This window comes from Bufo bufo, chromosome 1, assembly GCF_905171765.1.
Source record: "Bufo bufo chromosome 1, aBufBuf1.1, whole genome shotgun sequence".
Classification (NCBI taxonomy): Eukaryota; Metazoa; Chordata; class Amphibia; order Anura; family Bufonidae; genus Bufo; species Bufo bufo.
Window position 1 is genome coordinate 485,986,713 of NC_053389.1, and position 19,359 is coordinate 486,006,071.

The following is a 19,359-nucleotide window of genomic DNA, read 5'->3' on the forward strand; positions in this document are numbered from 1 at the left end:
ACTTGGACAGCATCCTGCCACCCCATATTGAAGATCTGCTGGACTACTGGGTAGCCAATGTGGATTTGTGGCCGCAACTAGCAGAGTTTGCCCTGTAAAAAGAGGACCTGAAAAAGCTGTCCTGCCTGGCCAGTAGTGTGGCATCAGAATGGGTGATTAGTGCGGTGGGGGCCATAGTTACCCCAAGGAGAACTCGCCTGTCCACCCAAAATGTGGAGAGACTGACCTTTGTCAAGATGAATCAGGCGTGGATCAGCCAGGATTTCCAACCACCAATTCCTGATGCATCAGACTAGATCAGGCATGGCCAACCTGCGGCTCTCCAGCTGTTGTAAAACTACAACTCCCACCATTCCATGCTGCAGGCTGATAGCTTTAGGCAGTCTAAGCATGGTGGGAGTTGTAGTTTTGCAACAGCTGGAGAGCCTCAGGTTGGCCATGCCTGGACTAGATCATCCATGGTGCCACACCAACACTTTGATAAAATAGATCGTTTTCTTCTAACTACCTGCCTCAGCTACTACTTTGACGCTGCAGCCCGCCTGATGCCACACATCTGATGTCAAGAGCTCCTTATTTCTCCCACCTTTGTCAGCGGGTACTGGTATTGCCACCCAACACCCCACTCTGTTACCGGGTCACTTTCAGGTCTACTTATGCAGCTGCTGCTGCCATCTACAAACTATGTCACATTGCCACTCTGTGGTCACCTCCTGCTGCTGCCATCTCCACACTATGTCACCTTGCCACTCTATGGTATCCTCCTGATGCTGCTGCTGCCATCTCGATACTATGTCAACTTGCCAATCTGTGGTCTCCCCATGCTGCTGCTGCCATCTGCACACTATGTCAACTTGCCACTCTCTGGTCTCCTCATGCTACTGCTGCTGCTGCTACTGCCATCTCAAAATTATGTCATCTTGCCACTATGTGTTCTCTAGTGATGGACGAACCTCGGCCGGGACGCTTCGGGAACACGCAAACGCGATCAAATGTTCATGAACCGCGTGTTCGCGGCGGGCCCTATTCACTTTAATGGCAGGTGAGCCTGAAAAACATTCAGGTCATATTTTCAGCCACCAAATACTTACTCGAAGTGCAAAAATAGTCTCACAACATTGACAGTGACATACCAGGGGGATCAATGGCAAAAAATCCCACAAAGAATATGTATTTTAGTCAGGGGCCATTTTTATGCGTCTTAAAGGGAAACTCTCAAAAATGTGCCCTGCTGGATCCTAGAAAAGTTTTATTTTAGGCCACGGGAGCACGGGCCCCAAAAATTAGGCATTCACCTAACAGAAAAGAACAAGTGATTATGTGGCTGGAGGTATATTAGACAGTCATTGCATAACAATTTTACTGTAGGCCAGTCGAGTATAGGCCCCACAAATTATGCATTCACCTCACAGAAAAGAACAAGTGATTATGTGGCTGGAGGTATATTAGGCGGTCAGTGGATAACAATTTTACTACGTGCCAGTGGAGTACAGGCCCCAAACATTAGGTATTCACTGGTCAAAAAAGAACAAGTGATTATGTGGCTGGAGGTACATTAGGCGGTCACTGAATAACGATTTTACTGTATGCCAGTGGAGTGTAGGCTCCAAAAATTAGGCAATCACTTTGACAGAAAATAACAAGTGATTATATGGCTGGAGGTACATTGGTCGGTCACTGAAAAACTATTTTACTGTAAGCCAGTGGAGTACAAGCCCCAAAAATTTGTCATTCACCTGACAGAAAAGAACAAGTGATTATGTGGTTGGAGGTACATTAGGCGGTCACTGAATAACAATTTTACTGTAGGCCAGTGGAGTATAGGCCCAAAAAATGAGGTATTTACCTGACAGAAAAGAACAAGTGATTATGTGGCTGAAGGTATATTAGACAGTTAGTGGATAACAATTTTACTGTAGGCCACTTTAGGCCCCAAAAATGAGGCATTCACCTGACAGAAAATAACGTGTGATGATGTGGCTGGACGTACAATAGGCGGTCACTGGGTAAAAATTTTACTGTAGACCAGTACAGGCCCCCAAAATTAGGCATTCACCTGACAGAAAAGAACTAGTGATCATGTGTCTGGAGGTACATTAGGCGGTCACTGAATAACATTTTTACTGTAGGCCACTAGAGTGAAGGCCCCAAAATTAGGAATTCACCTGACAGAAAAGTCCTTTTATGCCGCTGTATATACATAAGACAAGGACCATAATTTGTTCTATGTGATGGCAGATATGTGTGGGCTGGCATGAGGAAATTCAATTACACGTGGTTGTCACAGATGTTGAATTCCTCCGAGATCCATGCCTCATTAATTTTTAGAAAAGTGATATAGTCCACACTGTCTTGAGCTAGGTGAAGTGTGCTTATCGGTCATGATCCCCCCTGCTGCGCTGAACATCTTTTTGGACAGGACACTTGACGAGGGGCAAGCCAAGAGTTCCATGGCAAATTGTGCAAGCTCTGGCCACAGGTAAATCCTGCACAACCAGTAGTCCAGGGCTTACTAGTTGCTCAGAGCGTCCACATCGGCCGTTAACCCGATGTAGTCGGACACCTGTCAGTCTAGGCATTCCCTGACGGTTGTTTCGGAGAGAGGCTCTCGATGGGTTGGCTGCAAGAATGATTTCATATCTGAAGTGACCAACACATCTTAAAACCGCCCTCTTCTTGCACGTGCGGTAGGATTGGTACCCGCACCTGTTTCACTTTGGGTGGAAATTCCTCTGTCAGCACCCACAACAGCAGAATATAGCGTCTCCCACAGCAAGGCCTGGAAATGCTGCATTCTGACAGCCCTCTTTATTGCTGGTAACATGTCCGCCATTTTGTGTTTGTACCAGGGGTCTAAGGACCAGTGTGGCTTTTGGCTTCCAGGCACAACAGCCGCAGCACAGCATGGCAACGTCTCACCTGGCACGTCGAATATGTTCTGGGGAGCTTGGGAGGTGCAGTAGAAGAGGCGGTAGCAGTGGAAAAGGAGGAGTCACCAAATCTACACGGTTGCCATGGGTTACATGCTTGATGGCCATCAGAAGGTTCGCCCAGTGGGCAGTAAAAGTTATGTACCTTCCCTGCCCGTGTTTGCTAGACCACGTGTCTGTGGTCAGATGTATCTTGGCACTGACACTGTGTGCCAGAGATATATTCAATTGACGCTGAAAGTGGCCATATAGCTCTGGGATGCCCTTCTGGAAGAAATATTTCCTTCCGGGGACCTTCCATTGCAGTGTGCCAATGACCACAAATTTTCTAAAGGCGTCCGAGTCTACCAGTTTATATGGCAGTAGTTGGCGGGCTAGCAGTTCCGACAAGCCAGCAGTCAGCCGTTGAGCAAGAGAGTTATCCGGCATCATCAACTTTTTACGTTCGAACATTTGGCCCATTGAAGTCTTCCTTCTGCAAGATGAACGTAACGACGGCACGTGGAAGGTGGAGTGAAGGACAAATGGGAGGAGAAGGAGAAGAGGCAGGATGTGGAGCGCCGGGAGTGTGGCTTTGTGGGTTCTGATGGCGTTGCTCCCACAGGGCTCAGTTATGGGAGGCCAGGTGCCTTCTAAGGAGGTCGTTTCTAGGTGAGTGTTGGTCTTACCGCGAATTATGCATTGACAGCACAGGATGCAAATGGCAACACTATTGTCAGCAGCTGACACGTTAAAAAAAAAGCCTACACTGCGGAGCCATATGCCGGCGTCCTGGGAGCGCAAGATGTTACCGTGCATGGTGGATGGTTCTCTCCAGATACATTTGCAGTCTGCTTTTTGCCTCCGGTGCACTGTGAGATCTGCCTTCTCCTCCCTATCTGCTGCTATGTCTCTCCCTCTGAACTCCCCTCCTCTTCCTTTCTTTTGGGCACCCACGTGATGTCCATCGACTAGTCATCATCATCATCTTCACCACCACTGACATTAGAGATCTCGAAGTAGGCAGCAACAGCGGGGACCACCCTCCTTGGGCTGATCTGGCTACTGTCGTCAGACTGCTGGGTGGTGGCCATTGCTACCTTCTCTTTCTGATCCGATGCCAAGAATGGCTACGCATCAGTAAGGTCTGGGAATGGATGGGAAAATAATTCCTCTCACTCGAGTGGAGGGGCTATGCTGGTGGTGGGGTGTCTTTGAGTGCAGGAGGGTGCTGATACAGAGGATGAAGATGGTGCAGAAGCGGAAGGCTGAGTGAGCCACTCAACCAACTCTGATGCGTCCTTCGATGTAATGGCACGCACCTTCTCCAACTTCCCACTTAGGCTCCGGCCTGGTTCACCTGCCCGACCCCTACCACCCATGCGGAATGGCCTGCCTCCTCCTCTGCCTGTCATTTTCAATAGAAGAGCAGTATTTGTGGAAGCAGGTATATGGCAGGCCTTAATTAGCATTCGGTGGAAGCCGGTATATCGCACCCCTCAATCACTATTTTGTAGAAGTAGGTATATAGAACCCCTTAATCAGTATTTGGTGGAAGCAGGTATATCCCACCCCTTAATCTGTATTTTGTGGAAGCAGGTATATCAAACCCCTCAATCAGTATTTTGTAGAAGCAGTTATATTGCACCCTTCAATCAGTATTTTGTAGAAGCAGGTATATCAAACCCCTCAATCAGCATTTTGTAGAAGCAGTTATATTGCACCCTTCAATCAGTATTTTGTAGAAGCAGGTATATCAAACCCCTCAATCAGTATTTTGTGGAAGCAGGTATATTGCACCCCTCAATCTATATTTTGTGGCAGCAGGTATATCAAACCCCTTAATCAGTGTTTTGCAGAAGAAGGTATATCCCACCCCTCAATCAGTATTTTGTGGTAACAGGTATACAGAACACCTGAATCAATATTTAGTGGAAGCAGGTATATCACACCCCTCAATCTGTATTTTGTGGAAGCAGGTATATCGCACCCCTCAATCAGTATTTTGTGGAAGCAGGTATATCGCACTCCTCAGTCTGTATTTTGTAGATACAGATACTGTATATTGCATCCCTCAATCAGTATTTTGTGGAAGCAGGTATATCGCACCCCTCAATCAGTATTTTGTGGAAGCAAGTATATAGAACCTCTTAATCAGTATTTTGTAGAAGCAGATATATTGCACCCCTCAATCAATATTTTGTGGAAACAAGTATATAGAACACATGAATCAATATTTAGTGAAAGCAGGTATATCGCACCCCTCAATCTATATTTTGTGGAAGCAGGTATATCAAACCCCTTAATCAGTATTTTGTGGAAGCAGGTATATCGCACCCCTCAATCAGTATTTTGTGGAAACCGGTATATAGAACTCCTGAATCAATATTTGGTGGAAGCAGGTATATCGCACCCCTCAATCAGTATTTTGTGGAATCAGGCATATCAAATCCATTAATCAATATTTTGTGGAAGTAGGTATATCGCACCCCTCAATCAGTATTTTGTGGAAGCAGGTATATCGCACCCCTCAATCAGTATTTTGTGGAGACAGGTATATAGAACCCCTCAATCAATATTTGTTGAAAGCAGGTATATTGCACCCCTCAATCAGTATTTTGTGGAAGTAGGTATATCAAGCTCCTTAATCATTATTTTGTGGACGCAAGTATATTGCACCCCTCAATCAGTTTTTTTTGGGGGGCAACAGGTATATCACACCCATTGCAAATAGTTGTTCCAATAACGCTTGTCCCTCTGTATATCTTCGTTATCGTAGCAGAACTGCACACAACTGCTACACAATACAAATGCACTATAATATACTTTCTATGTTAGAAAGTATATTATAGGTATATCACACCCCTCAATACATCACATCTATCAATAGGACACCTATACCAGTCCATAAAAGGACTTTTGTGGCCCTATTAGCTGGCGTTTGGTGTCCCTAACAGTCTGTCCCTGCTGCACAAAGCAACCTCTGCCTACACCGGCAAAACATAGAATGTAAAATGGCTGCCAGATAAGGTTCTGTTACAGGGTGGGGGTGTGTCCATGTGCTGAAATGTTTCAATTGGCTGATAGATGTGTCATGGGTCAAAGTTCGCCGCAATGCAAATGAATATGGTGCATGCAAACATCGCCATATGTTTGCCTGTTCGGCGAATCGCGAACGAGCAAAGTTCACCGTGAAACGACCGCCTGGCGAATTGCAAGGCCATCTCTAGTGCTCTCCTCCTGCTGCTGCCATCTCCAAACGATGTCATCTTTCCATCTTCATCTAGGGTGGTTTTGAGGGTCTGGTTGTAATGATTGGCAGCCAAGTCTGGACAAGGGAGGTAAGAGATTGGGGTGAGAGTTAATTGTTGGGTGTTAATAAGTTGCTAGCAGTTAATGGTGTGTAGGTTTCTGTAAGTGTGAAAAGTAGGATTGTCATGAGAAAAGTGAGAGGTCTTAATAGTAAATGAAAGAAGATTGTGGTCAGAAAGTGGGAAGCAAAAGTTACTAAAATTTGAGACTGAGCAGTGATGGAAGAAGGCTAGTATATTAGCCTGTTCATGCGTGGCAGAGGAAGTAAGTTATGATAGGCTAAGAAAGGAGATTAAAGAAAGAAAGCTAGCGGCTGATGGGGAGATAGGATCATCAATGGGGATATTAAAATCACCCATAATAAGAGTTGGTGATTCAGAAGATAGGAAGTGAGGAAGCCAAGCTGCAAAGTGATCCAGCAATTGGTGGGGGGAACCTGGGGGACGATAGACACTGCAACTCTCAGGGGGAATGGATAGAAGAGTCTATTGGTGTGAACCTCAAAAGAGGGGAATGTGAGAGAGAGTACACTGGGAATTACCTGAAATGTACACTGTGGAGAAAGTAGTATGGCTACTCCTCCACCGTGCCTGTCATCAGGTCTGGACGTACAGGAGATATGGAGTCCACCATAGGATAGGGCAGCAGGGAAAGCAGTGTCAGAGGGTTGAAGCCAGGTTTCTGTAAGGGCCAGTAAGTTTAGTGAGTGTGAGAGGAAGAAATTGTGGACTGTGGGTAGTTTATTACGAACCGACCATGCGTTCCAGAGTGCGCAGTTAAAAGAGACTGGAGAGGATGTGCAGTGAACATTAATCTGATTTTTAGGGTTTCTGTGTGTGGCAGACGAGAAGGTGAAGGGAGCAACAGATGGATGGCCAGGATTTGGTGAAATATCCCCTGCAGCTAGTAGCAGGTGAACAGAAAAAGACAGCAAGTGGTTGAAACATTTATATTGGTGTTTTTTATGCTGCACCGTGGAGGAAGATAGTTCATGGTGATGTATGAGGGCATAACGTGTATGCGAACTGAACAAGGGTGAGGGAAGGAGGGAGGGACTGATGTGGAGAGAAGGGACAGAGGGTGGAAGGTGTGGTTGATTTTGAAGGTAGACAGCCATAGTGATGAGAAGAGTAGCCAGAGCCTGAGTAAAACAATATTGTAGCATACCTGTGCTGTGTTTAACTTTGTTTGAGTAGTACACATACGGTAGCATCTCCGTCTCCTGCCCTGTCTAACAGCCATCATTAACTGCCAAGCGCTTAGGCAATATGGCGCTTTGGCAGAGATGGTGCTTTTGACTTGTGCTGACCCCTGCGAGTGCTCCCCTTTAGACTGTGTGTATATTTATAGGAAAATTCACGGCACTCAAAAATTTTTGGTATGAATGAAATAAGTAATTTTTATTGAAATGCCACTGGTGATATGTCAGTTTCAGGCCAACGTTTCGGTCCTCCCGGACCTTGTTCACGGCCTATTAATAATAATGAATATCAAATCAATATATATGACAAATAATAAATATACAAAGAAAACAACCATCCAAGGCAAATCTATTGATGAATATATATATACATAATATACATAGTATACTCATTAGACATCTGCAAATATATATTTCCATAGTCATGGGGTCATAATCACAGTCACAACTCAACAGTGTAGTTTAAACAAAACGCCAAATTGGGTATATAATATAGTCTAAAGGCAGGATACTATAATGGGCATATAGTTAATCAGGGACCAAACATATAAACATGATAGAAGATTTTTAATTCATTATGGTAATCTACATAGGAAAATCATAAACAGACAAATAAAATGTATAGAAGCTAATGACTCATATATATATCTGTATAAAGCCACTATGTATATATAGACTGGCTATCGCAGGTGGAGAACCAAAGTTCCATAGGTCTATATAGGTGCCACATTTCATATAATATATTACTAGTAAATAATCAAATAAAATGTCAAATAGAATATCCACGTAGTTAGGAGCAGTAGAATATCTGGCACGTATATAGGGAGAGCCCATGGGATATAATGCATAAAGTTATATGGTTACAAGCAGCATGTACATACCTCCAAGTAGTCCTGACTATGGAAAAGTGGCGTTGCGCTGGGTGACCTGCGCATGTCCGGTATTTAAACCGAGCCTGATCTCGTGATGCTTTGATCACGTTATTGGCCGGATATCCGCTTTGCACAATATCGGAAGTCCGGTTCATCATAGCAATATATTTTCGTATCGAACGAATATATTTTTTCGTACGAATATATTTTTTCGTACGAATATATTTTTTCGAACATTTGAATATATTTAATGTCCCACATCCTCTCCAGTCCCACATAGAAGACTTATCAATAAACTGCAGTCATTGAGCATGGACTCCCATATTGTTGAGTGGATTAGGCAGTGGCTGAGTGACAGACAACAGAGGGTTGTAGTCAATGGAGAACATTCAAAACAAGGTAATGTTACCAGTGGGGTTCCACAGGGATCTGTACTGGGACCGATTTTGTTTAATATCTTCATAAGTGATATTGCAAAAGGCCTCGCTGGTAAGGTTTGTCTTTTTGCTGATGACACAAAGATATGTAACAGGGTTGATGTTCCTGGAGGGAAACGCCAAATGGAAAAGGATTTAGGAAAACTAGAAGAATGGTCAGAACTCTGGCAACTGAAATTTAATGTGGATAAGTGCAAGATAATGCACCTGGGGCGTAAAAACCCAAGGGCAGAATATAGAATATTTGACACAGTCCTGACCTCAGTATCTGAGGAAAGGGATTTAGGAGTAATTATTTCAGAAGACTTAAAGGTGGGAAGACAATGTAATAGAGCAGCACGAAATGCCAGCAGAATGCTTGGATGTATAGGGAGAGGTATAAGCAGTAGAAAGAGTGAAGTGCTTATGCCGCTGTACAGAACACTGGTGAGACCTCACTTGGAGTATTGTGCGCAGTACTGGAGGCCATATCTCCAGAAGGATATAGATACTCTAGAGAGAGTTCAGAGAAGAGCTACTAAACTAGTACATGGATTGCAGGATAAAACTTACCAGGAAAGGTTAAAGGACCTTAATATGTATAGCTTGGAAGAAAGAAGAGACAGAGGGGATATGATAGAAACTTTTAAATACATAAAGGGAATCAACTCGGTAAAGGAAGAGAGCATATTTAAAAGAAGAAAAACTACCACAAGAGGACACAGTTTTAAATTAGAGGGGCAAAGGTTTAAAAGTAATATAAGGAAGTATTACTTTACTGAGAGAGTAGTGGATGCATGGAATAGCCTTCCTGCAGAAGTGGTAGCTGCAAATACAGTGAAGGGGTTTAAGCATGCATGGGATAGGCATAAGGCCATCCTTCATATAAGATAGGGCCGGGGGCTATCCATAGTATTCAGTATATTGGGCAGACTAGATGGGCCAAATGGTTCTTATCTGCCGACACATTCTATGTTTCTATGTTTCTATGTTTCTAATAGGGACATTCGCCATTACAGTCAAATAATCGGTAAAAAACGAAAAAACAGATACTGAACAGTTAAATATTCGATCAAAGTGATAAAAGAACATCGAGAGTCAGGCTTCATATAAAGAAACATAAACAGAATATTTATAGATAGTAAGTATATTAATTTGTTTAGTTGAGTAAAATTAGTATATTAGTCCACTAAACTAACAAACAAGAGTAGGCCACCACAGTTACACAAAAAATCCTACCTGTACAAAGAGTCATTTTGTCTAAAGTTATCAAAGAAAGGGAAAGAGAAGGGAAAAAAAGAAAAACAATTATATTATCATTGTATATAAAACTCAAAGTCCCGATTCAATCCCAATGGGGCTAATGTCCTTAGTTCGTGTATCCAAAAGGATTCACGTTTTTGAAGTAGGAGTTTTCGGTTTCCCCCACGACGTGATAATGGGATATGTTCGATGATCTGGAATCGTAACTGACTAATGTGATGACCGGCCTGAATAAAATGATAAGGTATGGGGAGTTCCGACTTATTACAACGTATGTCAGACTTATGTTTTCTAATGCGGTCTCGGACACATTGTGAAGTTTCCCCAACGTATGCGAGACCGCATGGACACTTAATCAAATAAACAGCAAATGAGGTAGCACATGTAAAGAAACCCTTTATGTTGTAGGGCTTGCCCGTATGTGGATGTGTAAAAGTCTATAAACGCCCCAAAAATTTACGTGATGCCCTAATTAAAGCAGATATTGGCTCTGAGAAAAAGCTACCAAGACAGACCACACTATCTAATCCTAAAATGGGTACTTTTCCTTGTTTGAATTGTATACAATGCACTCATGTCATGAAAGGAAACACTTTTACACATCCACATACGGACAAGCCCTACAACATAAAGGGTTTCTTTACATGTGCTACCTCATTTGCTGTTTATTTCATTAAGTGTCCATGCGGTCTCGCATACGTTGGGGAAACTTCACAATGTGTCCGAGACCGCATTAGTAAACATAAGTCTGACATACGTTGTAATAAGTCGGAACTCCCCATACCTTATCATTTTATTCAGGCCGGTCATCACATTAGTCAGTTACGATTCCAGATCATCGAACATATCCCATTATCACGTCGTGGGGGAAACCGAAAACTCCTACTTCAAAAACGTGAATCCTTTTGGATACACAAACTAAGGACATTAGCCCCATTGGGATTGAATCGGGACTTTGAGTTTTATATACAATGATAATATAATTGTTTTTCTTTTTTTCCCTTCTCTTTCCCTTTCTTTGATAACTTCAGACAAAATGACTCTTTGTACAGGTAGGATTTTTTGTGTAACTGTGGTGGCCTACTCTTGTTTGTTAGTTTAGTGGACTAATATACTAATTTTACTCAACTAAACAAATTAATATACTTACTATCTATAAATATTCTGTTTATGTTTCTTTATATGAATCCTGACTCTCGATGTTCTTTTATCACTTTGATCGAATATTTAACTGTTCAGTATCTGTTTTTTCGGTTTTTACCGATTATTTGACTGTAATGGCGAATGTCCCTATTAAATATATTCAAATGTTCGAAAAAATATATTCGTACGAAAAAATATATTCGTACGAAAAAATATATTCGTTCGATACGAAAATATATTGCTATGACGAACCGGACTTCCGATATTGTGCAAAGCGGATATCCGGCCAATGACGTGATCAAAGCATCACGAGATCAGGCTCGGTTTAAATACCGGACATGCGCAGGTCACCCAGCGCAACGCCACTTTTCCATAGTCAGGACTACTTGGAGGTATGTACATGCTGCTTGTAACCATATAACTTTATGCATTATATCCCATGGGCTCTCCCTATATACGTGCCAGATATTCTACTGCTCCTAACTACGTGGATATTCTATTTGACATTTTATTTGATTATTTACTAGTAATATATTATATGAAATGTGGCACCTATATAGACCTATGGAACTTTGGTTCTCCACCTGCGATAGCCAGTCTATATATACATAGTGGCTTTATAAAGATATATATATGAGTCATTAGCTTCTATACATTTTATTTGTCTGTTTATGATTTTCCTATGTAGATTACCATAATGAATTAAAAATCTTCTATCATGTTTATATGTTTGGTCCCTGATTAACTATATGCCCATTATAGTATCCTGCCTTTAGACTATATTATATACCCAATTTGGCGTTTTGTTTAAACTACACTGTTGAGTTGTGACTGTGATTATGACCCCATGACTATGGAAATATATATTTGCAGATGTCTAATGAGTATACTATGTATATTATGTATATATATATTCATCAATAGATTTGCCTTGGATGGTTGTTTTCTTTGTAAATTTATTATTTGTCATATATATTGATTTGATATTCATTATTATTAATAGGCTGTGAACAAGGTCCGGGAGGACCGAAACGTTGGCCTGAAACTGACATATCACCAGTGGCATTTCAATAAAAATTACTTATTTCATTCATACCAAAAAATTTTGAGTGCCGTGAATTTTTCTATTATATTACTTGGGAATTACTTTCCATCACCGAGCACCGAAGACTATTATTATACTCAGTGGAGTGCCAGCCACCTATCGTGTTGATCTATATTTATAGGGAGACTGACCACAGAACTAGGGGTAATTTAGCTCATTAATCAATTAATAAATTAAGTAAGGCACATGAGAAGAGATGCTATATGTAGGTAAACAAACAAAGCTAAAGATCTCGATGGGCCATAAAATCATTACAGATCACAAGCATTACAACAGTCACATAAATCACAGGTCAACTGGAAGAACATCTCTTCGACTAATCACAATGATATCACATAATACTTGCATAAATAGTATACATTGATGAATATGCACATTTCTATACCAGAGAAGATGTAAGCTGCACAATTAGGCTTGGGGAAAGCTGGGTGGAGCAGTATTGTCCAAATGCAATGCAGACATACCAGGGAAGATGGAAGCTGCACTATTAGGCTTGGGGAAACCTGGGTGGAGCAGTATTGTCCAAATGTTAATCTCTTCAATTGCTACTTTTTAACTCTAGGCATATCTGACACATCTAGAAAATTCCTAACTCTATCTGTCCTTAAACTACCAGGGTTAGTGCATAGTTTTTGATATCTAGGAAATTCCTTATATTTTATGGTAGTGTATTATTAGAATAAAACAATATTTTATCCAACATTTATTCAGTCATCACTTAAAAATATTCCATAATCAAAACCCTTCATATATCTTAAAAATACTTGCTTGCAAAATTGCATAATATGATGATAAGGCGCCACACATTTGATGGTGGATGCATAACTAAAGTACGTGGGATCTGGTACAGTTTTGCACCTCATCCGTCTTGCGATTTGTTGATACAGCAAGGTTCTGTAGAAGATACACGGTTGGGACCACAATCCTCTTTCCCTGTGGTATCCCTTTTAGCTATCCCTGCTTATAGGCAGAGCTAAAAAACATTTTCTCAATTGGCCTTTATTTAAAATGTTGAGCCCCTTTCTCTGTATAGCCCTCTAGTAGCAGACTCTGTATTTTTACTGTTTTCCATCAGTAAGTTCAGCTGATAGCTTCTTATCTCTGATCTCTGACCTCCTAAACACTCATTATAGCTCAATTCTTATGGTTGGTTAAATAAGTGTTTATGACCTTTTAGTACTTTAAAAAAAAGGTTTGTTAGCTGACCGGAGAAAAGTGAAAGTACCAGATAAATATCTAGACAAACAAATAACCCTTTGTGAAGGAACTGCTCAATATTTTTAATAAAGACTAGGGATAAGCGAACCCGAACTGTATAGTTCGGGTTCGTACCGAATTTTGGGGTGTTCGTGACACGGACCCAAACCCGAACATTTTCGTAAAAGTCTGGGTTCGGGTTCGGTGTTCGGCGCTTTCTTGGCGCTTTTTGAAAGGCTACAAAGCAGCCAATCAACAAGCGTCATACTACTTGCCCCAAGAGGACATCACAGCCATGCCTACTATTGGCATGGCTGTGATTGGCCAGTGCAGCATGTGACCCAGCCTCTATTTAAGCTGGAGTCACGTAGCGCCGCACGTCACTCTGCTCTGATTAGTGTAGGGATAGGATGCAGCTGCTGCTGTTAGGGCCAGATTAGGCTGTGATTTACTTAATGAAATGATCAATGTACAGCTGTGTATCATTCAACCTCTGCTATTTAATTGCTCACTGTTTTAAGGCTGCCCAGAGCGTTTTTCTGTCACTTTTTTCTGGGGTGATCGGCGGCCATTTTGTGTCTTGTGGTGCGCCAGCACAAGCTGCCACCAAGTACATTTAACCATCAATAGTGTGTTTTTTTTTTTGCTATATCCTACATCAGGGGCTTGGCTGTGCTTGCTATTTTAATGAGGGGTGAAATACAATTTCAAAAATAGCAGTACCCTAAATCTGGTGTTTCAGCTGTGGCTAGCCAATTGTAATACTGTCTGCTGTCTGGCAAAGGATATATTTCTTTCTGGGTTGAAATACAATTCCCAAATTAGCAATTCCCTAAATCTGTGGTTTCTGCTGCAGCAGGCCAAGTTTAAATCTAGCCATAAAAGGGTATATTACATTGAAGGTGCTGATAGGGTCATTCTCAATAACTTCAAACGCTACCGTGCATTTCCAAGTCTAATTCTGTCCGTAAACGAATACCAGTCATCCACCGCCTAAATACTAGGCCTACAATTTATATTCAGCTAAATCTGTGTTTACTGCTGTGGCTGGTAAAGTTATTTAGTGTCCGCCAAAGCACAGTTTTTGTTCTGGGTTGAAATACAATTCCCAACTTAGCAATTCCCTAAATCAGTGGTTTCTGCTGTATCAGGCAAAGTTTAAATCTATCTATAAAAGGGTATATTAGATTGAAGGTGCGGATAGGGTCATTCTCAATAACTTCAAACGCTACCGTGCATCTCCAAGTCTAATTCTGTCCGTAAACGTATACCTGTCATCCAGCGCCTAAATAATAGGCTTACAATTTATATTCAGCTAAATCTGTGGTTACTGCTGTGGCTGGTAAAGCTATTTAGTGTCCGTCAAAGCACAGTTTTTGTTCTGGGTTGAAATACAATTCCCAAATTAGCAATTCCCTAAATCAGTGGTTTCTGCTGTATCAGGCCAAGTTTAAATCTATCCATAAAAGGGTATATTAGATTGAAGGTGCGGATAGGGTCATTCTCAATAACTTCAAACGCTACCGTGCATTTCCAAGTCTAATTCTGTTCGTAAACGTATACCTGTCATCCAGCGCCTAAATAATAGGCCTACAATTTATATTCAGCTAAATCTGTGGTTACTGCTGTGCCTTATTAGTGTAATACGGTACCTAAGTAGATAGCCAGATAGTGTTAGGTGCCTGTAAAAAAAAGCCTGAATTTGAATTAAATACATTGGGCCAAATAATTTTTTTTCTTATTGTGGTGAACGGTAACAATGAGGAAAACATCTAGTAAGGGACGCAGACATGGTCGTGGTGGTGTTAGTGGACCATCTGGTGCTGGGAGAGGACATGGCCGTTCTGCCACAGCCACACGTCCTAGTGTACCAACTACCTCAGGTCCCAGTAGACGCCAGAATTTACAGCGATATTTGGTGGGGCCCAATGCCGTTCTAAGGATGGTAAGGCCTGAGCAGGTATAGGCATTAGTCAATTGGGTGGCCGACAGTGAATCCAGCACGTTCACATTATCTCCCACCCAGTCTTCTGCAGAAAACGCACAGATGGCGCCTGAAAACCAAGCCCATAAGTCTGTGACATCACCCCCATGAATATCAGGGTAACTGTCTGAGCCTCAACTTATGCAGCAGTCTCTTATGCTGTTTGAAGACTCTGCTGGCAGGGTTTCCCAAGGGCATCCACCTAGCCCTTCCCCAGCAGTGGAAGACATAGAATGCACTGACGCACAACCACTTATGTTTCCTGATGATGAGGACATGGGAATACCACCTCAGCACGTCTCTGATGATGAAACACAGGTGCCAACTGCTGCGTCTTTCTGCAGTGTGCAGACTGAACAGGAGGTCAGGGAGGAAGACTGGGTGGAAGACGATGCAGGGGACGATGAGGTCCTAGACCCCACATGGAATGAAGGTCGTGCCACTGACTTTCAGAGTTCGGAGGAAGAGGCAGTGGTGAGACCGAGCTAACAGCGTAGCAAAAGAGGGAGCAGTGGGCAAAAGCAGAACACCCGCCGCCAAGAGAGTCCGCCTGCTACTGGCCACCGCCATCTGGGACCGAGCACCCCAAAGGCAGCTTCAAGGAGTTCCCTGGCGTGGCAGTTCTTCAAACAATGTACTGACGACAAGTTCGAGTGGTTTGCACGCTGTGCCATCAGAGCCTGAAGCAAGGCATTAACATTCTGAACCTTAGCACAACCTGCATGCAAAGCATGAACTACAGTGGAGTAAACACCTTAAAAACAAAGAACTCACTCAGGCTCCCCCTGCTACCTCTTCTGCTGCTGCCTCAGCCTCTTCCTCCGCCTCTGGAGGAATGTTGGCACCTGCCGCCCAGCAAACAGAGGATGTACCACCAACATTACCACCTCCGTCACCAAGCATCTCAACCATGTCACACGGCAGCGTTCAGCTCTCCATCTCACAAACATTTGAGAGAAAGCGTAAATTCCCACCTAGCCACCCTCGATCCCTGGCCCTGAATGCCAGCATTTCTAAACTACTGGCCTATGAAATGCTGTCATTCAGGCTGGTGGACCCAGACAGCTTCAAACAGCTCATGACGCTTGCTGTCCCACAGTATATTGTTCCCAGCCGCCACTACTTCTCCAAGAGAGCCGTGCCTTCGCTGCACAACCAAGTATCCGATAAAAACAAGTGTGCACTGCGCAACGCCATCTGTGGCAAGGTCCACCTAACCACAGATACGTGGACCAGTAAGCACGGCCAGCGACGCTATATCTCCCTAACTGCACACTGGGTAAATGTAGTGGTGGCTGGGCCCCAGGCGGAGAGCTGTTTGGTGCACGTCCTTTTGCAACCAAGGATCGCAGGGCAACATTCTTTGCCTCCTATAGCCTCCTCCTCCTACTCGGCTTCCTCCTCCTCTTCTTCCACCTGCTCATCCAGTCAGCCACACACCTTCACCACCAACTTCAGCACAGCCCGGGGTAAACGTCAGCAGGCCATTCTGAAACTCATATGTTTGGGGGACAGGCCCCACGCCACGCAGGAGTTGTGGCGGGGTATTGAACAACAGACCGACAAGTGATTGCTGCCAGTGATCATCAAGCCCGGCCTGGTGGTGTGCGATAATGGGCGAAATCTCGTCGTAGCTCTGGGACTAGCCGGTTTGACGCACATCCCTTGCCTGGCACATGTGCTGAATTTGGTGGTTCAGAAGTTCATTCACAACTACCCCAACATGTCAGAGCTGCTGCATAAAGTGCGGTCCGTCTCTGGGCGCTTCCGGTGTTCACATCCTGCCGCTGCTCGCCTATCTGCGCTACAGCGTAACTTCGGCCTTCCCGCTCACCGCCTCATATGCGACGTGCCCACCAGGTGGAACTCCACCTTGCACATGCTGGACAGACTGTGCGAACAGTAGCAGGCCATAGTGGAGTTTCAGCTGCAGCACGCACGGGTCAGTCGCACTGCGGAACAGCACCACTTCATCACCAATGACTGGGCCTCCATGCGAGACCTGTGTGCCCTGTTGCGCTGTTTCGAGTACTCCACCAACATGGCCAGTGGCGATGACACCGTTATCAGCGTTACAATACCACTTCTATGTCTCCTTGAGAAAACACTTAGGGCGATTATGGAAGAGGAGGTGGCCCAGGAGGAGGAGGAGGAAGAGGGGTCATTTTTAGCACTTTCAGGCCAGTCTCTTAGAAGTGACTCAGAGGGAGGTTTTTTGCAACAGCAGAGGCCAGGTACAAATGTGGCCAGACACTACTGGAGGACGAGGAGGACGAGGATGAGGAGGAGGTGGAGGAGGATGAGGATGAAGCATGTTCACAGCGGGGTGGCACGCAACGCAGCTTGGGCCCATCACTGGTGCGCGGCTGGGGGGAAACGCAGGACGATGACGATACGCCTCCCATAGAGGACAGCTTGTCCTTACCTCTGGGCAGCCTGGCAGACATGAGCGACTACATGCTGCAGTGCCTGCGCAACGACAGCAGAGTTGCCCACATTTTAACGTGTGCGGACTACTGGATGGCCACCCTGCTGGATCCCCATACAAAGACAATGTGCCCACCTTACTTCCTGCACTGGAGCGTGATAGGAAGATGCGCGAGTACAAGCGCACGTTGGTAGACGCGCTACTAAGAGCCTTCCCAAATGTCACAGGGGAACAAGTGGAAGCCCAAGGCAAAGGCAGAGGAGGAGCAAGAGGTCGCCAACGCAGCTGTGTCACGGCCAGCTCCTCTGAGGGCAGGGTTAGCATGGCAGAGATGTGGAAAAGTTTTGTCACCACGCCACAGCTAACGGCACCACCACCTGATACGGAACGTGTTAGCAGGAGGAAGCATTTCACTAACATGGTGGAACAGTACGTGTGCACACCACTCCACGTACTGACTGATGGTTCGGCCCCATTCAACTTCTGGGTCTCCAAATTGTCCACGTGGCCAGAGCCAGCCTTTTATGCCTTGGAGGTGCTGGCCTGCCCGGCGGCCAACGTTTTGTCTGATTGTGTATTCAGCACGGCAGGGGGCGTCATTACAGACAAACGCAGCCGCCTGTCCATAGCCAATGTGGACAAGCTGACGTTCATAAAAATGAACCAGGCATGGATCCCACAGGACCTGTCCATCCCTTGTGCAGATTGGACATTTATAACTACATCCCCTTAACAATATATTCTTGTACTCCAGGGCACTTCATTCAATCCTCTTTTTTTAATTTTACCATTATATTGCGGGGCAACCCAAAGTTGAATGAACCTCTCCTACGTCTGGGTGCCGGGGCCTAAATATCTGACAGTGGCCTGTTCCAGTGGTGGGTGACATGAAGCCTGATTCTCTGCTATGGGACCTCTCTCCTCTGTCTGGGTGCTGGGGCCTAAACATATCTGACAGTGGCCTGTTCCAGTGTTTGGTGACATGAAGCATGATTCTCTGCTATGACATGAAGCCTGATTCTCTGCTATGGGACCTCTCTCCAATTGATATTTGTTAATTTTTATTTATTTTATTTTTATTTTTATTAATTTCCCTATCCACATTTGTTTGCAGGGGATTTACCTACATTTTGCTGCCTTTTGCAGCCCTCTTGCCCTTTCCTGAGCTGTTTTACAGCCTTTTTAGTGCCGAAAAGTTCGGGTCCCCATTGACTTCAATGGGGTTCCGGGCGAAGTTCGGGTCGAGTTCGGATCCCGAACCCGAACATTTCCGGGAAGTTCGGCCGAACTTCTTGAACCCGAACATCCAGGTGTTCGCTCAACTCTAATAAAGACCAATTAAAAAAAGGATTTTTAGCCAAAAATGAGTAAAATGCAATCATAAAGAAATTACCCTCAAAGGTGTACATAACCTTTTTTGGTCCTCACTGACCAAGAGTTTTTTTTTTTTTTTTTTATCGTCACCTTCCAAGAACTATAATTTTTTTTTATTTTTCCGACAATGGGACTATAACAGGTAATATTTTGAT

The 19,359-nt window shown here is 43.9% G+C and overlaps 1 protein-coding gene across 1 annotated transcript in view; it reads left to right on the forward strand.

Annotated features, from left to right (window-relative positions):
- The window catches only part of TRHDE (thyrotropin releasing hormone degrading enzyme), a 1,599,235-nt gene that overhangs the window by 1,374,287 nt on the left and 205,589 nt on the right, over positions 1-19,359 (forward strand). The window lies entirely within an intron of this gene.